Source organism: Xenopus laevis, chromosome 4S (assembly GCF_017654675.1).
Source record: "Xenopus laevis strain J_2021 chromosome 4S, Xenopus_laevis_v10.1, whole genome shotgun sequence".
In the NCBI taxonomy this organism is placed as follows: Eukaryota; Metazoa; Chordata; class Amphibia; order Anura; family Pipidae; genus Xenopus; species Xenopus laevis.
In genome coordinates this window covers 18,029,136-18,043,296 of record NC_054378.1, presented here as the reverse complement: position 1 = coordinate 18,043,296, position 14,161 = coordinate 18,029,136, and positions in this window count along the sequence as shown.

Genomic DNA, 14,161 nt, shown 5'->3' with positions numbered 1-14,161 from the left:
ACTCATCTACTGTACCTCAGACTTGAAGATTGATGAGCATCCAGAAGTTGTGTGTAACCTATGGGTACCATGCATAGTTTCAATGCATTCACCTCAAGCTTGAAGACTGATGCATATTCAGAAGTTGTGAGTGGACCTATTGGGATCAGGCAGTGTTGAGACTTGGCTAACTCAGACTTGAAGATTGATGAGCATCCAGAAGTTGTGTGGAAACTATAGGTACCATGCATAGTTTCAACACATCCACCTCAAGCTTGAAGACTGATGCACATTCAGAAGTTGTGGGGGAACCTATTGGGATCAGGTAGAGTTGAGACTTATCTACCTCAGACTTGAGGATTGATGAGCATCCAGAAGTTGTGTGAAGCCTATAGGTACCATGCGTAGTTTCAATGCATTCACCTCAAGCTTGAAGACTGATGCACATCCAGAAGTTGTGGGGGAACCTATTGGGATCAGGCATAGTTGAGACTCATCTACTGTACCTCAGACTTGAAGATTGATGAGTATCCAGAAGTTGTGTAGAACCTATAGGTACCATGTGTAGTTTCAATGCATTCACCTCAAGCTTGAAGACTGATGCACATGATGTAGGTGGACCTATTGGGATCAGGCATAGTTAAGACACATCTAACTCAGGCTTAAATACAGATGCATATCCAGAGGTTGTGGGGGAACTTATTTGGATCAGGCATAGTTGAGACACATCCACCGCAGGCTTAAAGACTGATGCACATCCAGTAGTTAAGGGGGAACCTGTAAGTACGAGGCATAGTTGAGCCGTATCTACTTCAGGCTTGAAGAGTACAGAGCAACCCCTTGTGCAAAAGTTCAGGGTGGGGTAACCAGTAAATTTAAATGGGACAAGATGTAACGGGGTAAATTTATCAAAGAGTGAAGTTCCGCCACTAGAGTGAAATTCCGCAGCTCTCAATTCATTTCTATGGGATTTTGAAAGGCGTATTTATCAATGGGTGAAGTGAAAGTTCACCCTTTGATAAATACGCCTATAAAAATCTCATAGAAATGAATGGAGAGTGGCGGAATTTCACTCTAGTGGCGGAACTTCACTATTAACTTCACTCTTTGATAAATATACTCCGTAAAGTATTGTGAACCTATTTTTATCCCCTTACCTTATTTTTTTTAAATAAATAACCCTATTGGTCTCTTGTAAGGGAACTCTTGAAAAGAGTTTAAACCTTGTATCACATGGGGGACGGTGCCTTCTTTGGTGGAACCCCCGATGCTGCCCCCCTTCTCCCATCCTCCCTTACTTCCAGTGCAGATATCAGAGTGAGATGGGCAGATTATTTTGTGCATAATGTTGCTCTCTACAGACATAAGCTAAGTTTCAGGCCAATGGTGCCCATGGAAAAGTGCCACCTGAGGCACAGTCCATATCTTACTTTTTGGCTTAATTGGCATCATCTACAGGGGCGGAACTACCGGGGGAGCAGTGGGTGCGAGCGGGGCAGGATTGATACGATTTTCGAACCGTGTGTGAAGAGTCCCGACATTTTTCGTCCGGAGGCGGAGATCGGTCGTTTGGTCGATCGGACAGGTTAGAAAATTTCTGTCGGCTGCCGATAATATCTCTGCGTGTATTGCCGATCGTACGATTTTCAGTGGGAGTCTGTCACTAGCTTTGTCGTACATAGATATCGTACGATTGCTGTCAGGGGCAGAACATTGCTGATCTGTTCTTTAACTAATCTGACTGGTAAGACTTTGATCTGAATGGTTAGTGGTGGGTCGGGAAATGGGAAAGTCCAATCGTACGATGATTCGTACGATCGGATCTTTGCATCTATGGCCAGCTTAAGACTAGTCAATCTAATTTCTCTGTATTTATGTTAGGTTTTATGCAATGTTAAGGTAATCAGTTCCCTAGAGTTTTCAAATCGGTCTCAATAATTCATAATTAGATTAGTAGTTGTCCCGGCCAATGCACCATTGTGTGCGTAATGTGCAGTGCTTAGCCGTAATAAATACTCTCTGCCCGTGATATATGAAGCCCAAGTTTAGGAGTGGACACAGGCAATTAATGTAAGATTCAGAATCATATGTTCACATCTCAGAATGATGAAATAGGCAATAAGAAAATCCATGAAACTTAACAATAGATCATTGTGAGAAAATGTTGGCAAATATTTTTTTTTCGATACCAATGTACTTAACTCTACTCAGTAGCTTATTAGCAATAGGGAAGCGTTAATAGTAGCAGAAACCTGAAATGTATGAAATGTTACAGGAACTATATTTGTATTTTTTGTGATTGCATTTATTAATGTTTCCTTTCTGTAAAAAGACATAAACCCTCTGCTGCTTTATGGCAGGGAATTTTAGCTATTTTTTTAAGGCATGTTATAACTGATCAATGGCCCCATCTGATTGCCATTGTAAGCAGCAGTCCTGCCCTGCTTTATGGCTGAGATACTAACTATCTGTATAACAGAGCATTCTGTCCCAGTGGCTACACAGATCATATCGGATCCCCATTGTAAACAGCAGTCCTGTCCTGCTTTATGGCTGAAATTCTAACTATCTGTATCTAACAGTGTTGAATGAAGGTGGGAGGGAATCAGATGATAATTTTGCAAATAATTTGTCTGTGAAAAATGGGAAGGAAGGGAATGAAAATGTTTTGTTAAACAATAAGGAATGTGGAATCTCTGAAGGGAATGTAATTAAGTGGAGGGGGAGGGGGGGAAACAAGCTTCTTAGAATGAAGCAGCTAGTGGTTTACTGGAGGAAAAAAGAGAACAATATGCTCAGAATGGTGTTGATGCCAGACAAGGTAAGCAGGATCGTAGGTCTTTCTGTGAGAAAAGAAAAATTTTTGCAAGGCAGGAGGAACCATTTCACGATGGGCTTACATTCAAAAATGAGAAATGTGGTTAAAATTAGATGGGAGGGAGAAAACCAGAAATCACCAGGTAGCCGATATGTGTGTAAAAATTTAATCAAAGAATCAATGGAATTTACTCCTGCAGTTGCTTTTGTTAAAGGGATCCTGTCATCGCAAAACATGTTTTTTTCAAAACGCATAAGTTAATAGTGCTGTTCCAGCAGATTTCTGCACTGAAATCCATTTCTCAAAAGAGCATACAGATTTTTTTATATTCAATTTTGAAATCTAACATGGGACTAGACATTTTGTCAATTTCCCAGCTGCCCCTGGTCGTGTGACTTGTGCCTGCACTTTAGGAGAGAAATGCTTTCTGGCAGGCTGCTGTTTTTCCTTCTCAATGTAACTGAATTTGTCTCAGTGAGACATGGGTTTTTACTATTGAGTGTTGTTCTTAGATCTACCAGGCAGCTGTTATCTTGTGTTAGGGAGCTGCTATCTGGTTACCTTCCTATTGTTCTTTTGTTTGGCTGCTGGGGGGGAAAAGGGAGGCTGGTGATATCACTCCAACTTGCAGTACAGCAGTAAAGAGTGATTGAAATTTATCTATCAGAGCACAAGTCACATGACTTGGGGCAGCTGGGAAATTGACAAAATGTCTAGCCCCATGTCAGATTTCAAAATTGAATATGAAAAAAATCTGTTTGCTCTTTTGAGAAATGGATTTCAGTGCAGAATTCTGCTGGAGCAGACGAAGGTTGAGGTGATCGCTGATTGCATCAGAAGTTATTCGAGGGCCTCTGGCACCTCAATCATGAAAAGGACTCTAGGAGGGAAAACAGATTTTCAGGCCGGGAATTTTTCAGTGGCTCCAGTGCCGGTTAAATTCTTGGGAGTGAAATTCGGAAGAGATGATAATAGCAAATAGCTAAATTGGGAAGAAAAATTGGATGCTGGTTTGACAAAAATTTAGTGTTGGAAATCTTGGAAGCTGACCTATAGAGAAAGGGTTAATCTGATCAAGACCTTTTTGATCTCGTTGTTTCTTTTTTTTTGCTGGGGGAGCAAAGTGAACCCAGTTACATTTTGGGAATCTGGGTCAGAGGATGTGTTCTCTGTGGGAAAACTTACGGGAGAAAGAGTCTACGGAATTGTGACTAGTAACCATCCTTTGGATAAAGAGACCCTTTTTGTTATTTTCTCAGTCATTAGATAAATCTTATGGATGAGGAGATGTGGTAAAACTTTGGGGAGAGAAGAAGGTTCTATAGATTTGACAACCAGGAAGATTTTGAAAGAATTATACCTGACAAGATTGAAAGAAACAAGTATCAATAAAAACAATAGATTGAGGAGGTTGGTAGATTTTGCATGGGTTAAGTCTATGGATTTTTGAATACTGTATGTATCTATAATTCTATAATTTGATTTGTTTGTTATGAAATTTTGAATTTTGATTTTGTTTATTAAGTTTCACATTTTTTAATAAAAATCCCTATCTGATCCCCATTGTAAGCAGCTTATATTATCAGGATGCCCTTCTTCTTATCTCATTACTTTTAAAAGATTTGCATTTCCTATGCCACATTTACTAGTAGACAGGACCTTGGCATATGTTCTTCAAAGCCAGAGGGCATTAAACAAGTACGTTCGAATGCTTATCACACAGTTAATCATGTTAATAAAGGGTAAATGAGACCATAATATAGCAAGTGCCTGGAAACATCCATATGTGCACTAACCAGGTCACCTGGAAGCCTCCTCAGAGACACTTTCCTTGCTTCAGCTTCAGAGAAGCAGGTTCTTCCTTTTCCAGCCACTTTACAATTACAAAGGGGAATGAAGAATGAAGCTTAGCCCGGAGATGAGAAAGTATAACCTTGTTTCCATCCTGCATTATTTGTTCTAAAACTACAGATCTACTGTGTATAGATTGAGGTTCTCAAAAATATTTTTGCTCTCCTGTCTTAGTTTTTTAGAAAGGTTCACAATGTGAACCTAGGCCACGGCTAGGTTATTTTTTCATTTGAGGGATACTGTTCATTGAAGACTGTAGAAACACCATCACTTGTAGCATAAAGGCAGAGACTCGTGACACAGCAGTGGTGATAAAATCATGAATCATCAAAAGCTGGGAATCAGATGCAAAGTATTTATGAATAGATTTAATTCTAATAAATGTTATGAATTTACAATTTCAATTAAAATATTTTCATGGGTCATTGTAGACTCCACACACACTAGTAACTAACATATTATGCACCTGCTTAGGTGAGAGTAGTGTCCATAGGGATCTATATTTATTTTGTAAAAGGTGAAATTAAAATTTGGAGTAATTTCACCCAAAATTAAAATTTGCAGCGATATGAATGAAATAATTTTTTTTTGGAGAAAGCAGAGCTTTACAAATCCAAGGAAAAACCTGCAGCAAGACTAGCATTATATAATTTTTTTTAACTGACTTTTTGAGTCAAAACTTTTTGTTATTATTTAATAAGGTGTTTTAATGACTGCAGAACTGTTATCTATGAGTATAAAATAATATGGATTTATTTTTCTATATTAAACTAAAATAAATTAAAAATGTTGTCACCTATAAAACGTCCATTTCACCAGGTACAGGTATGGGACCTGTTATCCAGAATGCTCGGGACCTGGGGTTTTTGGATAATGGATCTTTCCATAATTTGGGTCTTCATGCTTTAAGTCTACTATAAATTAATTTAAACATTAAATAAACCCAATAGGCTGATTTTGCTTCCAATAAGGATTAATTATATCTTAGTTGGGATCAAGTATAAGCTACTGTTTTATTATTACAGAGAAAAAGGAAATCATTTTTAAAAATTTGGATTATTTGGATAAAGTGGAGTCTATGGGAGACCGCCATTCCGTAATTCGGAGCTTTCTGGATATAGGTTTTCCGGATAAGGGATCCCATACCTGTATGAGATGGAGAAAACGAAGTGCCATTTTTATCAAAATTTTGGTTGAAAAGGATGATGATTGAAACCAAGAACTCATTCTTGACCAGCAGAATAAACTGAACTTGTTATGAGTCTCATTGCCTACTAGTGTCTCTCTGTACAAGCTCCCGGATCCGAGGACGTACGGACGCGCTGTGAAGGTGACCCCGGGCGTCAGTAGCCGTTTACACGAACAATCATGTTTATAAAGAGAAATACATTTACAAAAAAAAGTGTCTTCTTCGTCAAAATAGGAGTTCCAAAACATTTTTTTAAATTTCAGTTTTGATTATTGATGAGCAAATTCACAGTGAAATTCTACATTTCACCATCAGCTTTTTTCCTCACCAAAACTGCAACAAAAATTTGCCGCAAAACAATTTAGTTGAGAAACAACACAAGAAAATTCCCATTCACTTCAATACATTTTGAGACAAATTGCCAGATTCAATAAAGTGAGAAAAAGGTTTATCACTTGAAAACTCATGAATGTCATTCAATTTTAGATGCAATTCAATTCATAAAATGTTTATCACATGAAATCTCTGAGGAAGTCTATGGGAAAAAAACTGGAACTGAATTGGAAGTTTTTTCTCCATGAACTGAATCTCATCCATGATAAACCATGAGATACTCTCTCCCAAAACTTGAGAAAGCACACCCATTGACTTCATAATGCAATTTAAAAAAAAGTTTCATGTAGACTGTAATATATTTTACGACATAAAAAGTCTCCACAACAAAAATGTTGCCAGTAGACTACTACATTTTTCTACAAAATATTCCCCACGACAAAAAAGTCACCCATAGACTTTAATGCTTATTGCACGTTTTTCACTTATCTGTATTTTAGTATTTTACCATGAAATCCAATGAGATACTGTGTAGGAAAGCATGGAGGAAGTTACTCCATTTACAGGAGAAGCCTGTAATAGTGATGGGCGAATCTCTCCCGTTTCGCTTTGCCGAAAAATTTGTGAATTTCCTGCAAAATTCGCGGAAAATTTTGAAATCAGAAAGTCCACAAAAAAATAGTGAAATTCGAATGTTTTCACAAAAAATCGAGCAATTTGTACGTTTTCACGAAAAAAATCGGAAATAGACGACGGGAATTTGCCGAAAAATTCGTGCCAGGCGAATTTATTCGCCCATCACTAGCCTGTGACTTCAATGCAAAAAAGAAAAGTTGCCAGAGGACCAATAGGTGAATATTTACAAGTTTAAAAAAAAAACTTTTTTAAATCTATTTCTCAGAATAGCACAATGAAAACATATGTGAGACTGTTTGGGACAGGATGGAGGAAGTTACCCTAATGAGCTCAGCTAAGAGAAGAAGCCTGCATCTTCATCTCCAGAAATTCTGTTTATGATTTGGAAAAATCTAAAAAAATTCACAATTTTGATAAATCTTTTAGTAAAAATCCATGTGAGACTGTCTCGGGAAGCAATGGAGGAGGTTACCACACTAAACAAGACTCGGCCAAGAGGAGAAGCCTCCAACTATAGAAAAGCTGCTGGAGGAAATAAATATTTATATGAGCTTCTCCAGATGGCATTGAATGGTTTAATGGTTTAATCCCAATTGCTAAAGTTAATAATTGAATTGAAGCAAGGACGCAGTGTCCAAGATGATTTAAACATCAGGGAATGGATCCCTGAACTGATAAGTATCACAATTTAGCAAGTGAAAAAATCAAGTCTCTAGACATCCCCTGCCTAAATTAGAATATAAAAACATTGATGTCAGCATGAAAATGTAATATGAAAAGTGAACTAGCCCCCCCCCCTATACAGATAAGCCTTGTGGGTAGGCATCTATTCTGTACTGTTTACATAGGGGAAAAGAACAAAAATCCACTACTAATATGACTTTCAAAACAGCTCGAATTTAGTTGAATGTAAAATTTCTGTGCCCTAAACCTCTGCTCCATCAGCACTTCTCGAAGAGCCTACACAAGGGACATATTGCTGCCGGACTGATTCCTTAATGCTCTCCTAGTTAGAAGAGAAGTTCTGTGCTTTAAGTCTGATCCGTCCCCTGGAGAAGAGACTGTTCTATTAAGATGTGAACTCAGTAGCACCCTGACTGCATGTGACTAAGGAGAAGCGATTTTGCTTTTATCACCTCTTCTGCTTTTTTTCTTCTGTTTCAATCAGGGAAAAAAATAATATGTGATGTCAGGAAAGGAATGGAAGTCAGCGAAATGGAGCAGTGGTTCAGGGTAAAACATAGTAAATAGGAACTTTACTTAACTTCATATTGATACAGGGATGCTGGGGCCACAGTCTTATGGGAAAAATGGCATATCAGGAATATCTCAACTTGTAACCTTCCAGCTGTTGTTGTAGTACAACTCCCATGTCATCGAGCTAGAGACTGGTGTACATCTATAAAATGTAGCATACAATACTCTACCAAAATGTATCAACCAATCAGTGTATCAACCAGTATTGTTTCTATTTTTGCTGATGATACTAAATTGTGCATGGAACTATAGGTTCCATGAAGAATGCCTCCACTTTGTAGAGTGAAAACAAAACTGGAAAACTGGGCAGCAAACTGGAAAATGAGGTTCAATGTTGATAAATGCAAGGTTATGCACTTTGGCAAAATTAATATAAATGCAAATTCTTACACTAAATGGCAGTTGTGATTCCTTAACTGAGACGGATCTAGGGTTTTTTTGTAGATAACAAGTTGTCTAATTCTGAGCAGTGTCATCTGTGGCCACTAAAGGAAATAAAGTTCTGTCTTGAATAATAATTGCCTCTTTATAGGTCCCTGGTAAGGCCTCACCTGGAGTATGGGGGCAGCTCCACTGCTTAGGTTGGGGTTGAGGATGTTTTCTCTCGGAAAAAAAACACTTAAGAGGGGACATGATTACACTTTACAAGTACATTAGAGGATATTATATACAAAAAATAGCAGGGGACCTTTTTTGCCCATAAAGAGGATCACAGCACCAGAGGCCACCCCTTCAGACTAGAAGAAAAGAACTTTCATTTGAAGCACTGTGAAGGGTTCTTCACAGTGAGGTTGGGGAATGCACTGCCAGGTGATGTTGTGATGCTGATTCTGTTAATGCCTTCAAAAGGGGTTTGGATGAATTCTTGGAGAAGCAAAATATCCAAGGCTATTTTGATTCTAAAATCTATAGTTAGTGTACAAGTATATATAGTTTATGTGAGTGTATGGAAGGGTCAGAGTGTGTATGTAAGCATGCTGGGTTTCATTTGGAGGGTTTGAACTTGATGGACTTTGGTCTTTTTTCAAAAACAATTTAACAACTGTATGTAACCAGTCTACATTTGTTCGTATCTAGGTCAACTTTAAGAGAAAATATTTTGTGCTACTTAAAATACAAAAGGAGTGCTATAGGTACACTGACTAGAATAAAGAATAGAGGGGGCGTTATGCAAACAAAATCACACTTTTGCCCTAGTGTAGTAACCCCTAACAATCAATTATCTGCATTAGAGAAAATATTCATTGTATGTCTACATAACCCCCAATGTATAATAGCTGGAAGACTATAGAGAACACTATAGAGCTTCCAAGTCTATCACAGTGGCAGTAAATCAAAATAATAAAGGAAGAAGAACAGCTGAAGGAAAATTGAATGTTCTACTTTTAATTAAGTTGCTCCATGCCAACAACTCCACTGTGCCAGTAAATCGAAATAATAAAGGAAGGAGAACTCCAGCAGAATATCTGCAAAACTTTTATTCCAGGTTGTGGTTACACGACATGTTTCAGGTTGATACACTTTATCAAGTGTAAAGGGTAAACGGTAAAGACTAATATCTGCTTAAAATTACCCTGGCTGGTACTGTTTCTTCCAAAAGGTCTACCATAGTGTATATTCCCTATAAACCAAGATCAATTAGGTAGTAATGAGCACAGTTTTTAAACCAGACATGGATTCACAGAGAATTTCCTTAGCTAACCATCTGCAAATTTATTTGCAAAAAATACGGCATGAAACATTTCACAGTGACAAAAAAGTCACCAAAAAAATCATACAATTCAAAGAAGGCCCACTTCGACCCCAAAAACTTCGACCACCATACGGTTGGTCTTTTTGAATTCGAAGTTCAAAGTTTTTTTAACTTCGAACTTCAACCTTTGATAAATATGCCCCTATATGTGTGAATTTTCCAACACCTCAATAAACCTTCACAACATGTTGTAAATGGAGCTGAGAGACTGCTTTCATCAGTTGTCCATTCATCTAAGAACGAGAATTTAAATTTGCACATTTACGAATGCAGTCCCTTTCTTCTTGAATAGAGTGGAATCTGGGCCTCTGGTTTAATAGTGCCCACAAACACCATATATGTGAGGAGGGTGGATGGGTCTTTTCTTTGTACAAACACAGGGCATTCACTGCAGTTCTCCATCTGGTAGTTTCTGCTTTTGTCCTATTGTGGTAACCTCTTGTTTTAGTGCCCACTAATATTGTTTTGACACAGTGAGGCACAAAAGATTAAAAAACAGCTCTGGGGAATAGTTATGGTTGGTATCAGATTGTTTGGGACTTAGAGTTAGGTTGGCCATACGTGAAAAGATCTGTCCACTTGGCATGATCATAAAACAGGTGATCACTCATGTTGTGGGCTACATTGAACTGATCTATTCATTTACTGTGACTAATAATACAAATAGGTAGTGTAAGGTTACATAATACATCATTAATGTATTATATATATAATACATTATATTTCCACCTTCTCTCTATTTAACCAGCCCCAATATCTACTGTTGAGTAATGATGAGTGAATTGATCAACATAGTTGATTTGGTGCATTCCTAAAAATTAGGATCTGAACCTGCAACCTTCAATATATACATTCATAGGATTTAATAAACCATTTCCCAAAACCCCAATTTTGCTAAAATGGGTGTTTTTCTCCTCCAAATTTTTACATTGGATGTTTTTTCCTTATTTTAATCGCATTGGAGTCAATGCCCATTTCTCCCAGCACAAAAAAATGCATGAAGAAATTCTAATAATGTTGCTCGTATTTTTTCTGGCGCAAAAATGTGGCAAAATTGTAAATCTGCCATTGGCAATTTTCTCACTTTTTTTCCTACATGAAAAACTGGAGGAACAAAATTTTACTGAAAAATCTCTATCAGCCAAAACAATTCACTCACCAGTAAAAGAAAATAGGAATATGACCAAGTCCTGTTTGGCTGAATGATGTAACATCTCTGAGTCATCTGGCTTTTTCTATGGGATAGTAACAAAATAGGAGGAACATGGGCCCATGGCAAATCAATGGTGGCTCAGACCAGCCTAAAATTTAAAAGTCAGCAACAACTTGATAGAAGCTAAGGAATAAAGTTAAAGGAAATCTGTATAAATACAGCACATGCCTGGATATTGTCATTATTGAAACACAAAAGAAGGATACATTGTACCTAATGGATATGAACAAGGCTCTTTTTTGTTCTGCTCAAATCTGGAACAGAAACAAAAGGCCAGATCTCATTGAAGATGTAACATATAAAAAAAATATGACTGTGCATTTAAAGAGGCGCATAATGTCTATACACAATTCAGGTGGACGTAATGTAGGCAGGAGTTTTTAATAGACTGCCAGTTCAGCCTATGGCAAGGACTAATGTTTAATGCATTTTTAAAGAAAGTCTAATTACTTAGACTGAGAGAAGTCCATCAGAGTGAAAAATGGAGCCAAAGTTGCCAAGAAATATGTGATTGTGGCCGTACGTGAGCTAATGGCTTTTAGAAAAGATACTATTCTGAAATAAAACAAATAAAAATTTCCAGATATTGAACTTACCTATTTTTCTTTGTCATGTATTTGTATGAATAATGGATTTTCTAAACCTGAAATTTAAATTGTGAAAAATATAGAACCGCTCTCATTAGAAATACATTCATTATATTTTCCCCGTGTTGAGGCGGTAGGACGCCACTGCATGCATTGTTAGGATATACTGTATGCAGAGTGAAATGCGTCGGTTTCACTGGAAAGAACATGAAATTATTCATAAAGGTGAGCTTGGGAAGATGAGTGTTTACAATACATTTATGTGCTGTGAGCTCTTGAGATTTAGTCATTAACAATAAATCCATACAATGGGCTCTGAAAAGATGTGCTTATTCCACCAGAATGAAGAATGACAAGAACACACATGAACATGCAATGCAGAGTGTTAGACTGTGGGGAATAACCAAGAAGAAGAATCATCCCACTGTTAATCTATTTGTGTTGGGTGAAGATGTATCACATGTATCTTCTAGTGAATTGAATCAATAGCGGTACATATAATCCAATCAGATACTTGGCCTCTCCATTAATCTTGAGTTTCCTTGGACAATATATTCTATATGAAAGTATCCTCAGCTCATAAATAACCAAAGGAAAATGATTTTAAAATGCCAAACAGACCTTGGGGCAAATTCAGTAAGCGCCGAAAATGCGCTAGCGATGCCTTCAGCGCACTACGAAGTTTCGCGAGGGCGCCGATAATTCACGAAAGGTAGCGAAGTTGCGCTAGCGTTAATTCATCAAGTGAAGCGAAGTTACGCTAGCGATGCCTAATTTGCATACTGTGCCAAGTTAAAGTACAATGGGAGTATATGTTGCAGCAAATACTACACACTACACAAGCCTGGGAAAGCTTCATAAAATAAAATAGAGTTATTATTTTGCCCTATACATGTGCCCACTGTATAGTTTAGGTGCCATATGTTATCGCCCTTAGAAAGGGAAAAGGCGCCATCATTTTTTGGGACTTAGAAAAAGATTCAACTTTTTTTGAAGCATTCCCTATCTACTCTATTGCACTTCGCCTGGTCTGAGGTGGTGAAGGCAAGTCTGGCACAAGAGGAAACGTTCAGTAAAATGCGCAAGTTAGTGAATTAGCATAGTTATGTCCCTTCGCCATAGCACAACTTCGTCTGACGTAAAGGTGCGAAGTAGCGCTAGAGTAGGTCCACTTCTCTAGTGTTAGCCACTTCACCCTTTAGTAAATTTGCCCCCTTGAGTTCTGCTTAGACCTTCAAAGCCCAAAACAAAGAAGTCTTGCCCTGTCTTGGAGGTGTTAATAGAAGCTCAGGGCATCCTGAGCTGATTGTTCCTAAGGCGAGAGCCAGCCTAATGTTAAAGTTAAAATTCTCTCAGGGCATCCTGAACTGATTATTCCTAAGGCGAGAGCCAGTCTAATGTAAAAGTTAAAATTCTCCATAAATTCTCCATAAATTTAATTTACCTGTTGTTTACCTTTCTGACTCCTCTAAGTCTAGAGAGGTAACTTACTACCTGCAGAAAATGCATTTAACCCATGAGTTTGGTTTAAGAAAATGAAGCCCAACTCAATGTCTATAGCTCTTGTGGTCTGGGCATGCAATAGGTAAAATACCAAAATTAGCAATAGACTAAGCTTGTCTATAGCCTGTACAAAGATAAAATTCGATTTAAAACAAATATATTCCTAACTTGCTACATGGAGAGCATTTACTGCACTTAATCATCTGTTTAATACAGTAGAGTGCTGTATTCATGGGAACATAGGCATCCCCCATCACCTGCTACCTGTCCCCTAACTTGCTCATCATTTAAACACTTAAGTTATGGAGCACCAGTGGGTGCAGGTCACAGTTGGAGGCCTATACTTAGTGTCTATCCTATGATAAGTACACTAGGAAAGAGCCATCTTGTGCCTGCTGCTGCCGTGCTCTGCAACTCACACCAGATATTTATTCTTCATCAGGGGTAGATGTGCCAGGAAACAACCCCCCACCCAGGATGCAGTTTCTATAGGTTTGTCCAGTGTCAGACTGGGGGGGTCCTGGCCCACCGGGGGTTACACATCAGGGGTCCAACTGCCCACCCCAATCCCCCTACACCACTGTCACCCACAACCGCCCTCTGCTTCCTTACCTAGCAGCCAGCATGTACCTTCTTATGTTGGAGCACAATATCAGGTGGCCGTGGGGGAGCAGGTCTGGGCCAGCGGAGCCCATGAGGGCTGTTTTTCCCCGGTGTCCCACCGGCCCAGTCCAACCATAGGTTTGTCTGTTTGCAGGGTGCAATTGTAGTACACTATGTCTGGCCTCTTCCTTCTGATTATATAGTGGGACTTTATCAACATTGAGTAAATTTGCCATTGGGCATGAACTCATAGCATCCAATCAGCAAACATATGATTGGTAGCCATGGGGTTACTGCCAAGGTGCAAACTTGCCCAATGTTGAAAAATTAGCCCTACGATGTCTATCCAGTTTGGCACAAATGCACCACCTTCCTCAGTATTGTCTTGGCTCAGCTATATAGTCACTGCTTAAGTCTGAGGCTTTAGATGCAGAAGACA